Source organism: Bombyx mori, chromosome 14 (genome assembly GCF_030269925.1).
Source record: "Bombyx mori chromosome 14, ASM3026992v2".
NCBI lineage: Eukaryota > Metazoa > Arthropoda > Insecta > Lepidoptera > Bombycidae > Bombyx > Bombyx mori.
The window spans coordinates 7618771-7638553 of NC_085120.1; positions in this window are offsets into that span (position 1 = coordinate 7618771).

Below are 19783 nucleotides of genomic sequence, written 5' to 3' on the forward strand. Positions count from 1 at the left end.
CCACCTGGTGTTAAGTGGTTACTGGAGCCCATAGACATCTACAACGTAAATGCGCCACCCATTCTGAGATATAAGTTGTAAGGTATCAAGTATAGTTACAACGGCTGCCCCACCCTTCAAACCGAAATGCATTACTGCTTCACGGCAGAAATAGGTAGAGTGGTGAAACCTACCCCCGCGGTCTCACAAGAAGTCCTCCCACCAGTAATTACGCAAATTATAATTTTGCGGGTTTGATTGTTATTACACGATGCTATTCCTTCACCGTGGAAGTCAATCCTGACCATTTGTTGAGTACGCATTTCATCAGAAAAATTGGTACCCGCCTAAGATTCGAACACCGGTGCATCGCTCAACACGAATGCATCGGACGTCTTATCCTTTAGGCCACGACGACTTTTTAGGAAACCAGACCACTACAATTTCCACAAACACATTATTAATATTAATATAACTAAAGTGGCAGCATTAATGTATGTATGTTATGATGACTATGGGCACTGGACATCACTTAACCTTAACTTAAAGTGGGCCGTGAATTTGTTCACGCGTGAAACTCTTTTAGCTATTAACGTTGACTTGACGCAGCGGATACCGCAGTAAGTCGGGGCCCTTAGTATGGGATAATGCATCGATCGTAGATGGGATAATGCATGTACACGTATGAGTTCACTGTGCCTAATTTTTTTATTTACTGTACATCACAAACCGAAGCGTGTAATTAAATATGGTTATGTAAATTCATGAAATTTAATTATTATTTCATTCATTAAATATCCTACCCGTTAGCATAGGGTTGATATGGTCGTTGTTCGAAACCAATCCGTTAGTTTTTGAATTCTTACCACGGCAACACGGGTCGCGATTTGACGGTGCCGTCGCGACTTGACATCTGACACTTTTTCTTGCTTCTCGAACGGGACGGTACCTGTATATTGACGGTCTACGCTAAAGTTGTGTATCATCGCTAATCCTTATCCATTCCTGCCCCATACCCTTCTCCCTAAGTGATACGGCGTGAGAAGACGAAGGCATCGGTTCCGGTGAGTGATTGCATGATATTTTGTTAAAATAGTACACACGGCGCCGCGAATCGCGGCACATGTTCGACGCGCACCTCGTGCTGGTTTCCGTAGCCCTAGGCTGCCACGAGGTCGCTGGGTTCGAATCGAACAATTTCTGGTAGCAGAGCGTGGTTAGATTTGTGAAATCTATATAAATTACCACGAAGTAAAAATTTTTACGTCTAACCTCACTTAATTTTGTTACTGGTCAGCAGAAGTAGTGTAGGCATAGGGTTCGGTTCTGTTTAAACTATCATTCTGCTGACCTAGGTCAGGTCGTTTAGTGTGTTTCTATCCACCTGGTTAAGAAAATTAGTGAGTAGTAATAGTTAGTAATAGTAAGACTGATTTATTAGCTTCCACTGCGCATAGCTGACTAATTGTACGTGAGTTGGACAGCTGTGCTGGCTGAGTTTATGACCTAGCACACAGCTGCTACAGTGGTCAGCTATTTTCATACTATTACTACAGATTTATGTTAATTCTGCTCATCATAGCAGTAGATTACCACATCTATTTAAGCATAGTTGTGTGTAACAATCTGAATGTTATTACAGTTTGGGTTTATAATTTATTATTAATTTGTGTATGATTGTAGCTCACTTCCTACTTATATTTTAGTATAATTGAGCTGCAACACATTTGTAATTGAATATAACTGGAGTACTTGTTGAACTTGTAGTAGTAGATTGCTGGTTGGGCCCTGTTTGGAGACTAGCTTAGTTATAGTCCAGAGGCCAACGGTGTATGAGTGTCATTTCAAAACTTATACCAGCAATTTGCTATTATATATATTTTTTGTTATTTGTTTTAATTTGTTCTAAATTTAAATTACTTGTTTGAATTTGTGGTAGTGGATTGCTGACTGTGGGCCCTGCTTGGTGACTGGCTTTGGTATAGTCCTGAGGCCATCAGTGTTTGAAAATTAATTCACAAATTTTTATCAGCAATTTGCTATCATATAATTAATTTTTAATTTTAATTTTGTTATTTGACTTACCCGTTGAACAGTGTGAATACTTTGTGATAGTAAATTGTTGATTGGGTCCTGCTTGGTGACTAGCTTCTAGTTATAGTCTAGAGGCCAGGTGCGCTTGAGTTTAGTTGCAACTCAAAACCTGGTATCAGCAATTTTCTATCTTATAACTTTTAATTTTAAGTTTGTTCTTATTTGTTGGGGTGTCCTTGGTACAGTGGTGAGGTCTAGGTTACCTAAATACTTAGGAGTAGGAATATTTTGGTGGGCTCACTCGTACACTCCTTTAAATAATTCCTTTGATTTTTTTTAAATTTTGATTTTGAATTTTTTTTTTATTTTTTTTTATTTTTTTGACATTTTTTTGAATTTTTTTTTGAAATTTTTTTTGATTTTTTTTTGTTCTGGTTGTAAACTGCAAGTAACATGTCGGTGTCCTACATTCGCGGGAAGGTGACTAGTGAGCTCCGATGGTTCGCATCAGCTCATGCTTTGGTTGACAGAACGGATAGGGATGCAGCATTGCTCGATAGGGCGTCTCAGGTGCACGAACGGTTGGAGGTAGTGTACGATCGGTTGTCTGACCTCGTTGCTTTGGGGTCCGAAGTGGAGAAGGAGGTGATCCATGCCATCGGTCTTGACGTGGACCAGTGTCAGGAGTACGCTGATGCCATTCTGCAACGGGTGGCCGATATTAAGAAGCAGTCGTCTTCCGGTGGTAATGGAGGTTCGGGAACTTCGTCAGGCGTCATATCACGCCTCCCCTCCATTGACCTGCCGATCTTCCACGGTGATCTGAACGAGTGGGTCGGCTTTATAAATTTGTTTGACAGCCTGGTCCATGGTCGGTCGGACTTGACTGCCTCTTATAAGATGGCTCAGCTTCGGGGTGCTCTGCGAGGTGAACCTGGTGAATTGGTGGCACACTTGCCTATCACCAACGACAATTATGCGGTCGCACGCCAGATCCTGTTCGACCGATACCAAAATCAACGACGGTTGGTGGACGCTCAGCTGGCCAGGCTGTTTGCGATACCCAAACTTTCTCGGGCTTCCGATATCAGAGCCGAGGTACTGAATCCAGTTACGGTGGCCACTAAGGCCTTGGGCAATTTGGGTCTACCAGTAGACCAATGGTCATATCTGCTCTTTTATATTGTTGCAGGTAGGCTGCCGGTTGAGGTGCTCACTCGATTCGAGCAGCAGGACAACGCAGGTAGGGACGAACTGCCTACCCTGGCCAGTCTGCTTGCGTTTTTAGAAGCCGAAAGTCGCAGACACGAGATTATGCCACCGCCCTCCTCCTCTGGGTCGCGTGTGCCGGCTTCCGGCCACGCCGTTTCGGTTGCTCAGAGGGGAGGGGGAGGGGATAAGAGGGGGCCGTCTCAACGACTGACTGCGCTCATGGCAGCGGTGGGAGGCCCACGGTGTGCCTTCTGTCATGAGAGCGGGCACGACGTAGCCGCCTGTCCGAGGTTCCGGTCGACGCGCATCAGGGGTAGACGCAACATCGTTGCCCAGCGGCGATGGTGCTTTTTTTGTTTTGGGCCGCACACGGCGAGCGTCTGTCCACAGCCACAATTGTGCCCTAATTGCGACGGTCGGCACCATGCCCTCCTGTGTCTGGAGTCTGCCGCCACTCCGAGGTCATCCGGACGCAGTCATCCAGCCTCGCCGACCGGTGAGCGCACCGGTCATAGCCCTCGCCAATTCGGCGGCGTGGACCCTCGGGAAGAGGCTTCGCAGGGAGGCGCCGGGTTAGGTACTGCGGGCGGGTGCCAGCGGATGCCCACTAGCTACGCCGGGGTGGCCACGTTGTCCCCCCGTGCGGGGCCGTGTTCGCCTGCTGGATCGAGTAGCCCTGCTCACTCGTCTCCCCCTCCCTCAGAAGTACGGTTTTCCCCTCCGCTGAGGGAGCGGCCGACGCTGGAGCGACTCCCTCCAGTGTTTGGCCCGTTTGGCCATCGTACGCGGAGGTATATGAGGCGGGACGGGAAACGAGGGCCTTATGTGGGAGCGTGGGATCCGCTGGCACGCTACGACCTTCCGTCGCGCGCCGACCGGGATAGCGGGGACCCGGGCCCCCGCTAGGAAATTGCCGCTCACTGCAGTGTTGCCCCAGCCCCAGAAGCTGTTTTACTTCCTACCGCTTCTGTTCGGGTGTTGGATTCGGATGGCAACACTGTGTTTGCTCGAGCTCTGTTGGATTCCGGCGCACAGGGCAGTATTATGTCGAGCAACCTTGCAGTACGGTTGGGCAATCCTATTTACAAGTCTTCTCATTCTATTCGTGGAGTGGGCAATGTTAGAATTTCGGACGTGATCGGTCACACTTCATTTATTTTCTCATCGAATCCTAACCCTCGCTTACAGTTTAGAGTCTCAGCTTTGGTGATGCCTGAGGTGATAGGTCGTCACCCTCCGGTGAAGGTAAATAGTTACATACGGTCATTGACTTCAGACTTACGGCTAGCGGACCCCAAGTTTGACACACCGGGGCCAGTAGACGTACTACTTGGGGCGGATGTACTAGGGAAGCTGCTCCTGACTGGGAAGCGCGTTCTTCATGCGGAGGGTTTGGTTGCAATGGACACAAAATTAGGGCATGTATTGTTGGGTCCTGCGTTCCGGCCGGTCGCTGCGAGGAAATCGGACAATTTTCTGGTCGGGTCTACGCTTTCGGAAGTAGTCCAACGGTTTTGGGAACTAGAAGAACCTCCTACAGCTTATCGAGTTAACCCGGATGAGGAGGAATGTGAGCTGTTTTACCAGAATAATACGGGTCGTCTCTATTCGGGCCGGTTCTTGTTAAGACTTCCTTTTCGGGCGAATCGCCCACTGCTAGGCAGTTCGAGGAAGGCAGCAGAGACTAGACTTTTGTCAATGGAGAGACGCATGAGGCGCGACGCGGTGTTCCGTCAGAAATATGTAGAGTTTATGCGGGAGTATGAATCCTTAGGTCACATGTCGGTTTCCAAGGTAGATTGGAGTGCTACGGAGCACTGTTTCCTGCCTCATCATGCGGTTTTGAAAACTCCTAACGGTAAAATTAGGGTCGTGTTTGACGGTTCGGTTACGACCTCCTCCGGCGTCTCGTTAAATCAGTGTCTCCATTCGGGTCCAAAGCTGAACCGGGACATTTCAGACATACTGACGAGCTTCCGCAGGCACCAGATCGTTTTCGTGGCAGACATCCGAATGATGTTCAGGCAAACGGTGATTCATCCGGAGGATAGGCGGTATCAACTCATTCTCTGGCGTGAAAGCTCAGATGAGCCCATAAAAATTTATGAACTGAACACGAACACTTACGGGTTGCGGTCGAGTCCATATTTGGCGGTTCGTTCTTTGCGGGAGCTGGCAGTGAGGGAACGGTTGCACTACCCTCGTGCTGCGGACATTTTGGAACGGGACCTATATGTCGATGACGTATGTACGGGCGCCGACAGTGTCGAAGAGGCCTTATCACGCAAGGATGAACTGATCCGCCTTTTGAGCAGGGGCGGGTACGAGTTGAGAAAATGGCTGTCTAACTGTCCTGAGTTGTTGACTGGTTTGCCAACGGAGTATCAACAGGATCCCCATCTTTTCGAGAATGTCGATAACCCTAACATGCTGTCGGTCCTAGGGATTCAATATCGTCCGATTCAAGATGAATTTACCTATCGGGTGGAGTTGGAAAATCCAAAGGTATGGTCTAAGCGAACGGTGCTTTCCACAATTGCTCGAACCTTCGATCCAAACGGTTGGATCGCTCCTGTCACTTTTCTCTTAAAGTGCTTCATGCAGCGACTGTGGTCTGCTAACCTGTCATGGGACGAGGGGATTGCTGGTGACCTATTGAAGGATTGGTTGAACTTTTTCTCGTCTCTTCCTGATATTAACCACGTGTCAATACCTCGGAAGCTGGTTCCTGCGGGCAAATACAAGGCGTCTCTCCACGGGTTTTCGGATGCCTCGGAACGCGGATTCGCAGCTGCGGTATACTTGCGAACGGTTTCTTCAACTGGAAGGGTTGATATACGGTTGGTGTTAGCTAAGAGTAAGGTCGCTCCGCTTCGGACACGCATGACCATTCCGAAGCTCGAGTTGTCTGGTGCCGCTCTACTGACTAGGTTGTTAAACCATACAGCTACTAGTTTACGGTCGGTTATTGATTTAGAAAACACTGTGTATGCTTGGACAGACAGCCAGATAGTGTTGTGCTGGTTGAAGGCTTCGGTTCATACACTTGAAGTTTTCGTGGCCAACCGTGTCTCCCAGATTCAAGGATCTGAGGTCCCTCTAACATGGAGACACGTGCCTGGTGAGCTCAATCCGGCGGACTGCGCTTCTCGGGGATGCTTAGCATCGGAAATAGTTGATCATCAGTTATGGTGGGGTCCCCAGTGGCTCACAATGAAGGCTTCTCAGTGGCCACCCTCTCGCATAGGAGTTCCTCCAGGTCTCGTGGCTGCACCGGCGCAGTTCCAGGATCGAGGAGTGATTCAGGGGTTGGATTTGGATCTGCTCATCAACCGTTATAGCTCCTTGGACAAGCTGGTTAAGGTTACCGCCTGGATTTTGAGGTTTATTCGGAATTGTCGTTTGTCGGTGTCTCAACGCAATATGACACCTGTTGTGTGTCCCATCGAGCGGAAGAAGGCACTGCTGAAATTAATTGAAGTTGTGCAAGCCACCAGCTTTCATTCAGAATTGAAGGCGCTAAGGACTGAGCGCCCTAAGCTTCGTGGAGCTATCGCTCGTCTAAGCCCCTTTGTAGACGGCCAGGGGTTGATTCGAGTGGGAGGTAGATTAAGTAACTCCAATTTACCTTATTCGGCGCGCCATCCTCTTTTACTTCCCAAGAAGAGCCAGTTAGTTGACCTGTTGGTGATGGATCGCCACATCGCAAATTCGCATTCCGGTTGCAATGCGCTGCTGGCATCCCTCCAGAGGGAATTTTGGATTCTGTCAGGGCGTCGTACGGTTCGGAGCGTCCTTTTCCGGTGTTTACCCTGTTATCGGCTTAAGGCGTCTACGATGCAGCCTCAGATGGGAGATCTGCCTTCAGACAGAGTGAAGAAGATGAGGCCGTTTTCTGGAGTTGGTACGGACTTCGCTGGGCCCTTCATGATCAAGGCTTCACGTTTGCGGAATGTTAGGTTAATTAAGGCTTATCTGTGCGTCTTTGTCTGTCTTTCAACCAAAGCTGTACATCTTGAAGTTGTTGCCGACCTTACAACTGAAGCCTTTATTGCGAGCTTGGATAGATTTGTGTCCCGTCGAGGTTTACCCGAATTGATACGCTCCGATAACGGAACGAATTTTGTAGGTGCGGACCGTTACTTGCGGGATGTAGTAAATTTCTTGAACAATAACCAGGTGGATATTGAAACGGCCCTCTCTCGTCGCGGTATTCGGTGGACCTTCAGTCCTCCAGGATGCCCCCACTGGGGTGGAATTTTCGAGGCAGTAGTAAAATCGGCTAAGACTCACTTGATGCGCGTGATAGGGCAAACCTCGCTCACCTTTGAGGAGTTAACTACGGTATTTTGTAAAATTGAAGCGGTACTTAATTCGCGGCCGTTGTGCCCGCTCAGTTCAGACCCGAATGACTTGGAGTCGTTAACTCCAGGCCATTTCTTGATAGGACAGCCACTCAATGCGTTGCCGGAGTATCCCCTCTCGGATATCAAGCCTGGACGGTTGAGGCGATACCAGATGTTGCAGCAGATGTCCCAAGATTTTTGGAAACGTTGGTCCCTTGAGTATTTACATCTGCTCCAGCAGCGCTTTAAGTGGACGGATAGAACCAGTCCCCCTCACGTCGGTGACCTTGTGTTGGTTAAGGATGCTAACCTGCCGCCACTGCGTTGGCGTAGGGGGCGCATTGTTCCCGGGACCTGGGCGGGCCCCCCGGTGCGCACTCTGCGTGGCCGGGGGCTCCGTCTGTGGGGGAGTTTTGCTGGACTTCCACCGTGGCGCGTCCGTAGGTGGCGGATAACGGGATCCTCTGGGCGACATTCCCAGAGGTATCGTCCGATCTTTTTCGTTGCAAGGATTCTTAGGTTTAGGTCCTAGGTATAGGGTTAGGTTTAGATGTAGATTAAGGTCCTAGGTATATGATTAGGTTAGATGTAGGTTAAGGTCCTAGGTTTAGGGTTAGGTTTAGGATAGCTTAGATAGGCTTTGCAACGAAAGAGATCGGATGACGCGGACCAAAATCAGCACTAGGAGGAGTGGAAGGACTGCGCTCTCCACACTCTTCACTAAGTGAAGAGTGCTCCTTCTGGAGATCGCAGCTTCCGACGGCACTGGTTCGCCGGCCTGCCGTGAGCGGTGGCACCCTGTGCCCCGTAATCGTGGAAGTGAGTCAGCGCTGCATTTTCGCAGCTGCTGACCGCTGGTTGCTATGTCCCCGGCTTCGGCTACAGGGGAACGCCCCCCAGATATGGGGGGTACCGGTTCGCCGGCGTGGCTTCGTGGTCGCTCGTTTCGAGCGTCGGGCGGTGGTCTGCCGAGTTGCCCTGTGCACCCGGTGGGCTGCCGACCAACCCGTAATCCTCACTGAGTGGGGGGCGGTGGCCGCTGCCGCAAGGCACGGGGTCGCGAGGACGTAAACCTCTATAAAAAATACCCCAATCCCAAGCTCCGATGCCCGGCGAAGGGATGAATGGCTGGAGGGAGTCCAGTCCCGAGGGCATCACCTGATCCCAGGGGACCTCACCCCTGGTTAAATAAGAAAGGAAAAAAAAATGAACATGGACAATTGCGAAACAGTATTACCCCAGGAGGGTACCTCCCGCTCAGCGGGAGGAGAATCCCTCCGTTCCTCCGAGCAATCGGAGGCACGCTGCCCCTCGTATTCTGGGGGGGGCAACAATTGCCTAGAGGAAGGAGGCGGCAGCACGAGCCGCGAAAACGATCTATTCGTGCACCCTGAGCGTTGCGACAGTGCACTCTCACTGCGCTCGACGCGAAGCTCTGCGAGGGGCTACGCGTCGAGTGGTCGAGAGTCGCCGCTTTTGCTCCGGAATACTACCGGACGGCTCGCCAGCAGAGCCAACGCTGATGCGAAAACTCGGAGGAAGCGGAAGACGGTCAAGCGACCAGTGACTTCCGCTCCCTCCGACTCCTCGGAAATTGAACCCGCGCCCGCCAAGTTTTTGGCGGTCGAGGAAGGACCGGCGACTGTTGCGGCGTCGTCCGCCAAAGAACAGGATGTTCGGATAACCTGCGGCGGATTGGCAGCCGGCTCGCTGCGAGGCGGGAGAACCCGTTGTGGGAAGGCCGAACGAGTCAGGGAGGGAGAGGTTGAGCGGTTGTGCCGCTCCCTTATGGAGACTGAACCCACTGACCTGCACAAAATCTTCGATATCTCTCTGGATATTGTCTCCAAGGTGGCGAGCAAATCAGGCTCCTTAAAGGGCACGTACGTGCATGCCCTGAATTCCGTGGTCACTGCCATGGGTAGGCTCCTAGAGGCATTTCTCCAGCGCACGGCCACGGAGGAAACAGCTGGCCTGCGGTCGCAGCTGGAGAGCCTACAGGCTTTGTACGCCTGCGTTCAGAGTGAGAATGCAGAGCTTCGGGCGGAGAGTGTAAAGTTGCGGGAGGAGATGGCCGCAATGCGTGTGGCCATTGATGGTGTAAGGAGACAGCGGGGCAGTTCGGTTTCCCCACCACCACCGCCCCAAGTGCAAGAGGCTATAGTGGCGGAAAAAGATAAGGAGATCGAAGACCTCAAGAGGCGCCTAGCCATTCTTGAGGCTCGCACCTCTACAGTGGTGCGTGCGAGGCCACCGCTGGCACACGAGCAGCCAGCGCAGGTATCACTAACGCCTAAGACCGCGGCTGCACCGGCGCCCGCGAACGCCACTGCGGCCAAACTGGCTACACGGTCCAAGACTGCTGGGCGACGAATACCCGCCCAGCCTGCGAGGCCTCAGGCTGCTGCTTCTGTCCCGCCCCAGCCTGCGAAGGCGGGGCCTGGCAGAAGCCGCAACAATCCAAAGGGGTGTGTGAATGCCGCCCAGCCAGCGCAACACCCCCAGCCCCGTCCATTGCCTCCCGCCCCGTCCAACATGGACGCAGCCTGGACGACGGTAGTGAAGCGGGGTCGAAGGAGGGCGCAAGACGTACCTAACCCCCGTCCCGTCCCGACAGTCAAGGCTCCCCAGGTAGTGGGTCGAGCAGCAACTGAAGGGAAAAGAAAGGGAGGGCGCAAGGCAAGAAAACCGCGCGCTCCGCGGTCGGCGGCTGTCGTATTGGAGCTGCTGCCGGCTGCCAAGGAAAAGGGCCTCACCTATGGGGAGGTCATGGCCCGGGCGCGCGCTAGCGTCGACGTGGATGCTATGGGCGTGGAGGGTGGCCTCCGAGTCCGGCACACCGCCAACGGGGCCCGGTTGCTGGAGTGTCCTGGTGCCAACACCAGTGCGGCCGCGGATAAGCTAGCAACCCGGCTCCGTGAAATCCTACCGGACCCAGAAGTGGTGCGTATAGACAGGCCCGTCAAAATGGCAGAAGTCAAAGTGACGGGCCTGGATGAATGCGCCACAAAGGAGGAAGTGGCCGCTGCCATTGCATCGCAGGGCAATTGCGCCCTCACGCAGGTCAGGGTGGGAGAGCTGCGAAGCTCTTACTCTGGAGCCTTCACTGCGTGGGCGCGTTGCCCTATGCAGGCGGCCACGCTCCTGGCTACGCCTCCACAAGGTCGGCCCGCCGACTCACCAGGGAGGCTGCGCGTGGGCTGGGTGATGGCCCACGTGCAGTTACAGAAGGCCCGCCCCTGGCGATGCCTCCGGTGCTTCGGCACCGGGCACGGCCTCGCCAGGTGCCCATCGGCCGTGGACCGCAGCGGGCTTTGTTTCCGCTGCGGCCAGCCAGGACACAAAGCGGTCTCCTGCGCAGCCGCCGCGCCACACTGCGTGCTATGCGACGCGGCGAAGCGGCGGGCCGATCATCGGGCTGGGGGCCCGGCCTGTCTTTCCGCCCCCTCCTCCACAAAGAGGAGGCGTGGCGGGAAAAAGAAGAAGATAGCAGAGGAAGAGCCGGCTGCGTGTAAAGCAGCCGGCCAGTCAGTTCCCGCCGCGGCCGTCGGGCCGCAAGGTGGGACGGAAGACGAGGGAGCGATGGACGTGACACCTCAATAATGGATCACGTCCATCGCTTCCTCCAAGCCAACGTGAACCACTCCGCCAGGGCGCAGGATCTCCTCGTCCACACCATGGCGGAGTGGTTCATCGACATCGCGATCGTTGCGGAGCCATACTTCGTACCTCCCGACCGGGAGGATTCCTGGGCCGGAGATGTTGATGGCTCCGTGGCGATCGTGATGCGACAGTCAGCGGCGCTACCCCCCCTTGGAATGGTGGCCAGGGGATCCGGGTACGTCGTAGTTAGGGTCAATGAAACCGTCGTGATCGGGGTGTACTTCTCTCCGAACAGGAGTCTCGCTGAGTTCGAACGGTTCCTGGGTGGGCTCGAGGCGTTGGTTCATCGCTTCGAGTCTCGCCCGGTGATACTGGCGGGGGACCTCAACGCTAAATGTACAGCGTGGGGCTCCCCCCGCACGGACTCGCGCGGCGAGTTCCTGTCGGAGTGGGCTTTCGCGACCGGTCTCTGTCTTCTGAACAGAGGTTCGGTCGCGACCTGCGTGCGGTGGAACGGGGAATCACACGTGGACGTGTCGTTCGCGTCTCCGTCCGCCGCACGCCGTGTCCGTGGCTGGCGTGTTCTCGAGGGGGCGGAGACGCTCTCGGACCATCGGTTTGTTCGATTTGAGCTCTCCGTTTCCACTTTGTTGAATGCGCCGGCCGAAGACGCCCGCGGTGAGGAGGAGCTCCCGCGTAGCGCTCCCCGATCATTCCCACGATGGGCACTGAAGCGCCTGAATAAGGTGCTCGCGGTGGAGGCGGCCACAGTGGCCGCGTGGGCGCCGATGCCCGCGCGTCTAGTGGACGTGGAGTCGGAGGCCGATTGGTTCCGGGGTACGATGCGTCGCGTCTGCGATGCTGCGATGCCCCGGGTCAGTGGCCGCGCCCCACGTGGCGGTGCGTATTGGTGGACGCCCGAGATCGCACTCCTCAGAGAGGAGTGCGTGCGGGCACGCCGCCGAAACGCCCGCCACCGCCGTCGCCGTCTTCGCGGTATGGATTTCGCGGAGGTGGCGGCCCGCTTACATGCCGACTGCCGTGAGAAGCAGGAGGCTCTGCGGCGGGCCATCGGCGAGGCCAAGTCTCAGAGCATGAAGACGCTCCTGGAGACGCTCGATCAGGATCCCTGGGGGCGCCCGTACCAGACGGTACGCAAGAAATTGCGACCGTGGGCGCTCCCGGTGACGGAGCGTCTCCAGCCTCAGCAGCTGCGGGATATTGTCTCCGGGCTATTCCCGCGGATGGAGAGGGACTTTGAGCCCCCCTTCATGGGCGTGCCGCCACGCCTTGACGCGAGCGGTGATGCCCCTGCTGAGGTGGTCCCTCCGAGCATATCGGAGCAGGAGATGCGTGCGGCCGTGTCGAGGATGCGGAGGAAAGACGCGGCCCCCGGCCCTGACGGTGTTCACGGTCGGGTTTGGGATTTGGCCTTCGGTGCCCTTGGGGACCGGCTCGTGCGGCTCTTTGAAGCCTGCCTCGAGTCGGGGCGGTTTCCAAAGCAGTGGAAGACGGGCAGACTTGTTCTGCTAAGGAAGGAGGGACGCCCTGCGGACTCACCTGCGGGGTATCGTCCCATCGTGTTGCTGGACGAGGCGGGAAAACTGCTCGAGCGAGTGGTGGCCGCCCGCATCGTCCAGCACCTGACGGGAGTGGGTCCTGATCTGTCAGCGGAGCAGTTCGGATTCAGGGAGGGCCGCTCGACCATTGACGCGGTGATGCGCGTGCGCGCCCTCTCTGATGAGGCTGTCAGCCGGGGCGGGGTTGCACTGGCGGTGTCCCTGGACATCGCCAATGCGTTCAACACCCTGCCCTGGTCGGTGATCGCGGGGGCGCTGCAGTATCACGGCGTCCCTGCGTATCTCCGTCGGCTGATCGGGTCCTACCTCGAGGATAGGTCGGTCGTGTGCACCGGGCACGGTGGGACGGTGCTCCGCTTCCCCGTCCAGCGCGGTGTTCCACAGGGGTCGGTCCTTGGCCCTCTCTTGTGGAACATCGGCTACGACTGGGTCTTGCGTGGCACCCTAAGCACTCCTCTCCCGGGTCTGAGCGTAGTTTGCTACGCGGACGACACTTTGGTCGTGGCCCGGGGGAGGGACTTGCGAGAGTCTGCCCGTCTTTCCTGCGCGGGGGTGGCCTTCGTCATCGGCAGGATCCGACGGTTGGGTCTGGAGGTGGCGCTTGATAAATCCCAGGCCCTGTTGTTTCACGGGGCCCGGAGAGCGCCGCCTCAGGGGGCCCACCTCGTGATCGGAGGCGTTCGCGTCGAGATCGAGGCAACCGGGTTGCGGTACCTCGGTCTCGTACTGGACGGTCGTTGGAGCTTCCGCGCTCACTTTGAAAGATTAGGTCCCCGACTGATGGCGGCTGCCGGCTCGCTGAGTCGGCTGTTGCCGAACGTCGGGGGGCCTGACGTGGTAGTGCGTCGCCTCTACACGGGGGTGGTGCGGTCGATGGCACTGTACGGGGCTCCCGTGTGGTGCCACGCCCTGACCCGTGACAACGTTGCGGCGTTGCGACGTCCGCAGCGCGCGATTGCGGTCAGGGCGGTTCGTGGATACCGCACCGTCTCGTTTGAGGCGGCGTGCGTGCTAGCTGGGACGCCTCCCTGGGACCTAGAAGCGGAGGCGCTCGCTGCGGATTACGCGTGGCGATGCGATCTCCGCTCCAGGGGGGAGCCGCGTCCCGGCGCGGCGGAAGTTCGAGCGCGGAAACTTCAATCTCGGCGTGCCGTGCTCGAGGCGTGGTCTCGCCGCCTGGCGGACCCCACCTACGGGCGACGGACTGTCGAGGCGATCCGCCCGGTCCTCTCGGACTGGGTGAATCGCGACCGAGGACGTCTCACCTTCCGAGCGACGCAGGTGCTCACGGGACACGGCTGTTTCGGTCGCTACCTGCACCTCGTCGCCCGGAGGGAGCCGACGCCGAAGTGTCACCACTGCAGTGGCTGCAACGAGGACACGGCGGAGCACACGCTCGCGTACTGCACCGCTTTCGCGGAGCAGCGCCGCGTCCTCGTTGCAAAAATAGGACCGGACTTGTCGCTTCCGACCGTCGTGGCTACGATGCTCGGCAGCGACGAGTCCTGGCAGGCGATGCTCGACTTCTGCGAGTCCACCATCTCGCAGAAGGAGGCGGCGGAACGGGAGAGGGAGAGCTCTTCTTCCCTCTCGGCGCCGTGCCGCCGCCGTCGAGCCGGGGTTCGGAGGAGGGCGTTTGTCCAGCTCCAGCCCCTATGAGGAGGCAGTCTCCTCCCGGTGATGGTCACGGGGCGACCTAAGGGGGTTGAGGCTGCGCCGCACGCTACCGTCACTCTAGCGCGCTGGCACCAGGAGGACGGGACGGCGCGTCGGCGGCTGCGGACTGCGATGCGGTCCGCATTTTCGTCGTCGCTGTCGTCGCCGAACATACTGTTGAAGAGCAACCCGGTCGGCGGTGTATCGCGTTCCGACCCGGCAGGCTGGTTCTGGCCCAGCGGGGTATCCCGGAACACCAGCGGCACCGCCCGGGAGGCCTGGTAGGGCCGCCGTACCGCGGAGACCGACGTCGTTGGTCGTCGACTATCGCCTCGACGACCCGTCGGTCGGGCGTCCTCGGGGTGGCGCCGCGTGTCTGGTTGTAGTGTTGACCGCGGGAACCCCCCTACTCTGAACGGGTTCTGACCCCGGACGGAGATCGGACGTCGGGTGTAAGAGTGCAGGGGAGTCGTTTAGTGGGTGGGCCCTAAAATCCTTGGGCCCGCGATCTGCTCTCAACACCTGCAGATCGTTGAGTCTCACATACCCCGCGCGCCCCCTAGGCGCGGGGACCTCGTAGGAGGTTCGGCCCCCGGCCCGAAAAAAAAAAAAAAAAAAAAAAGGGGGCGCATTGTTAATCTGTTTCCCGGTAAGGATGGGACCCCACGGTCTGCAGAGGTTCTGGTCGGGGACTCGGTTCTCAAACGAGCGGTCACAACGTTGTCCCGGCTGCCAGTTGATTAGGGACAGGTAGGGGACCTGTCCGGGCGGGTGACTGTTCGAAACCAATCCGTTAGTTTTTGAATTCTTACCACGGCAACACGGGTCGCGATTTGACGGTGCCGTCGCGACTTGACATCTGACACTTTTTCTTGCTTCTCGAACGGGACGGTACCTGTATATTGACGGTCTACGCTAAAGTTGTGTATCATCGCTAATCCTTATCCATTCCTGCCCCATACCCTTCTCCCTAAGTGATACGGCGTGAGAAGACGAAGGCATCGGTTCCGGTGAGTGATTGCATGATATTTTGTTAAAATAGTACACACGGCGCCGCGAATCGCGGCACATGTTCGACGCGCACCTCGTGCTGGTTTCCGTAGCCCTAGGCTGCCACGAGGTCGCTGGGTTCGAATCGAACAGTCGTGATGTAAAAATTAATAAAAACCTATCCGATGTTAAGTGATAGATTTTAGGAAATATCTATGGTTTTTTTTTTCTTTAATTGTTACAGTTCAAAAATAAAAATTATAATAAGCCTCCTTTTTTTTAAAGTATGCATATGATGTGCATTTATTTCAGAAGCCCCGAACTTCTTATCTGTTCGAAAAACAGATTCCACTAGAACGTGTTTAATTTAATTTTTTAATTTTAAACTTATTACACTTTCAAAATTATTTCGATTTCATTCAATAACCTGTTGAAGACTAACGACATAACCCATTAGAGTAATTTATTGGGCGGAGCTATTCTGAACACGAACATGAAGCATTCAGAAATATACATTTACAATTATTCTGAATATAAATTTATTAAATTAAGACGGCGTATCTCTGCGAAATAAAAATATGTTCCTCTAAGAGTTGTCAATATTTTCAACAAGTTTATATTTTTCATCATCATCATCACCCTGCGGCAGTCCACTGCTGGACATAGGCCTTCCCCAAAGCTCGCCACTGAACACGATCTTCGGTTCTAAACATCCAATTACTGCCACTACATGCCACTACACTACTATATTTTTCGTTCCAATGGTATTACATAACTGGTCATAAAATTTTATCGCGCGCCTCTTCAATTTTCTGGAACACAAAGCGTCCTTCTAACACGAAGTGTTCGTGTAATACCATGTGAGCCAAAATTAATTTGCTGAACTGGGCGATAAGAGGGAAGGTCAACCCTCCGCCCACAGCACATATTGGCTCTGCACTCGACAACACCTGCCTAATGGGCTGGTAACCGAACTAAAATTATTGATACATTTGCGGCCAATAAAACTGGACAGTACTCGTGGTACTTAAAAAAACTTTCAGTCAATTCGAAAAAAAAACTTCAAAGTTCTTAGTATTAACAAGTGCTTTTTGCGCTTATTATTTGACGTATAATTTAAATGTAATGTAATGTAGTTCAAAATGGCTGGACTGGTCCCATCCAGTTACACGCGCGGCGCTCTTGTTCTAGAACTGTCTAAAAGAAGTATCGGAAACCCAAAAGAGAACCACTGACGAAAGAAAAACCAATTTCGATAATTGTCCCCCAGCTCCAATTTAAGCTTATATCATCTGTTCACGCGGACAGTACACAATGTTATATCGACTATATTGCAATATATATATCCTGTTTTTGTCTACCTAGCCCCAGTAACCTCGTCAAACCATTCTGCCCTCCCCTTGGGGGGGGGGGGGTAGATGAGCTCACTGGGCTTAACCTGAAAGAATTGCTAACATCTGCCCTAGCAAGCAGTGCTTCGCTGGATCTAGCACCGGATCGGAATCGGGGTTCACTAAGAACATGCTTGCACATCGAAATGTGACCGGTACTTGCAATGCAACTTGGCTATGCCGGCTACGATAGGAGGCTTATCGTATCGTGCCTTTCTCCACTAAAGTTTCTGACGCTGTTTTCAAAGACTTACCGATCGATTTTTACCAACATTTCATTTCGTCTCTATCATCTTATAGGCAGCTATCAAATCTAATCCGCCATACTTTTCTGGATCTACACAACGCAAATATGAACTAGCGATTTGGGGTCGATTTTTTACATTATCTAGTTTTATTTTTAGTTTGGTATAAGTATATATAAGTATATAGTTATATAGTTTATTTAAGTATATATTTATTTATAGTTTATTTAATTATATATAAGTGTATAGTTTACTTAGTAGTTTTAAACCACATCTTATGTCTAATTTAATATTAATACAGACTTTGGATCGTAAAAATTTACACTAATTTTCTCGAACTTAATAATAAATAAATAAACTTGTTTACTAGCTGCACACATTGATTACTGTCTAAGCCAATCATAATAACTACATTAGACTAAATTATATGTACAAACATGCCCTTCAATAACTTTAAGGATATTTCAGTCAAGGACGACGGTCTATAACTTTGTGTTTTAACGAGGGTCACCTGTCCAAAAAAGCTTTTGTTAATTTAATTTACACACAAAATGAATTCCTCGAATAAATTCCAATTCGTGAACTTTTTAGACATATCGAATCGATATTCGAAATGTTTCGTAACAAGAGGAACTTTGGCGAAGAGAGTTTATTTGTTTCTGCATATTTGAATAGAATGCGAACGAACATGCTAGAAACAATCTGTTGTTTGTTCAAAACTTTTTTTTGTTCGGTTTTACTAAATGCAAGCGCTGAATTTGAATGTTAAAATTTCTTAGCGGTGTAAACAGAGGCGATTATATTGTCCGATCTTCAAATTAAGGATGGCGGCAACTAATAATAAAGCTATAAGTTTGAAAATTATGTTTCTAAGAAATCTAGAAACCTATGTTAGAAACTAGAATGGACTATTTAAATATTATACTGCTATCTATAGATAAAAATTTCTAAAATTAACTTTACTTACAACTTACTTCTTTTTTATTTCTAAACTTAAATGTTAAGAAATAAATTTACAATAATTTTGGTAGGAAGTGTACAAAATCCTTGAGTGCAGTCTTATAGAAAATCACTGGTACTAACTCCGTGATGGGGTTTAATGATGTAGAAAACCGCGATATGTAGGGATTAAACTTCAGCCATATCAGAGAAGATTTAATGGGTTTGAAATACGTCAAAACATTTGTTTTCAACTTCTGAGTTTAAGCCGATTATTCCGGAATTGCTAAACCAATCTCGATATTTTTATTCATTAAATGTCATCAATGAGTCTATATTTCTCTGAATCAAAATGTATGCGCTACGTATGACATGCATCTTTATTCTTTATTGTACACACAGTTAATATTACAGTAATTGCGATAAGATATAAAAATGGCGAGCTTAACTTAACAATTGAGTTTTCTACCAGCTAACCGTTCTTAAGGAAGGAAAGCTTTACATGAGTGGGTAGAAGAATACAATCTAATCAATTTACAATTTACAATCTAAACAATAACAATAATAAAAATAAATAATGCATCGTGATTTAATTATTAAGTATTATACAACACAATCCAGTCCAAATCCAAGTAAACCTTCCATCGAAATTGAGTAGGCCGAAGGACCCATTATCCTTAAATCTTTAGCTACAACCCGGTTTCTTGGGGATTCTAAGCTAAGCTGGTCATCCGCTGAGACAATAAATTCTAAAGTAGAAAGATTTAACAGAGAGTCACGAGATATAGAAGCTGCAATAATTTCGGTGACTGGCAATTTTAATAAATTGTTCATTCATGAACGGTCGTCGGTCCTCGAAAAAGATAAATTAAAAGTTTTTTTAGCACTCGGGTACAGAGAAACTCGACGTCCACTTAGTGTTGAGTGGCTTCCGGATCCCAGATCCCGAATCCTTTTCGGATTCCGAAGAACTATTACTAACATCATACGAGGATATGACCCACTTGGCAATGCTGCTGTGTCTATCCTCCACAGTAGTACTATTGCCCTATTACCTGATTTCTACACATAGACGCTTATGCACCCTTAAAACTTGGATGCTTAGGCGTCCTTCTTGCCGTCCTCCGTGTATTCGAGCTAATTGCGAGACAGGATCTTGAAAATTTACCACGGGGTTGGTAGAGCAGCATCGACCACTATGAGATGCCACATGGATGTTTTGATTGATAGAAATAAGTTTTTTTTTTTTGGTAAATTTTACAAAAAAACTTTATCTTTCTGTTGAATTAACGGCAATTTCGTAGGTAAAGACCATTGAATTCCATTGTAGCTGTAACAGCATGGTCCTTAGTACTAATATGGAGGTCGTATTACCTGCCAATTTCAGATCAGCTTAGTCTCGCCCAAATGGAAGCAAGCAATAATGAAACGTATGGACGAACAAAGGCGTCTCACCGAATCAGCGAACAGTAATGGCGCTAAATTATATACAGGAAAGCTATGGAATCTTTCTGGAACATTTTTATTTAACATTTATAACATGGCGGTGTTTGGTGAGTAAATAAAAACGTACAATTTCCAATAGAGCTACCGATTTTATTCATAAAAAATAATTATGTAAGTTTTACATTTTAAAAAATACCTTATTTTTAGGACAAGCTTACTCATTGATTTTTCTTTAAATAGATAGAAAATCAGCAAAATTTTAAATAGATTTATATTTTTAAGTATACTTATTAATTATTCGACTAATAAAACGAGAATCTGTATAAATTAACAGTGCGTAAAAACAATAAATAGCGTTTCCG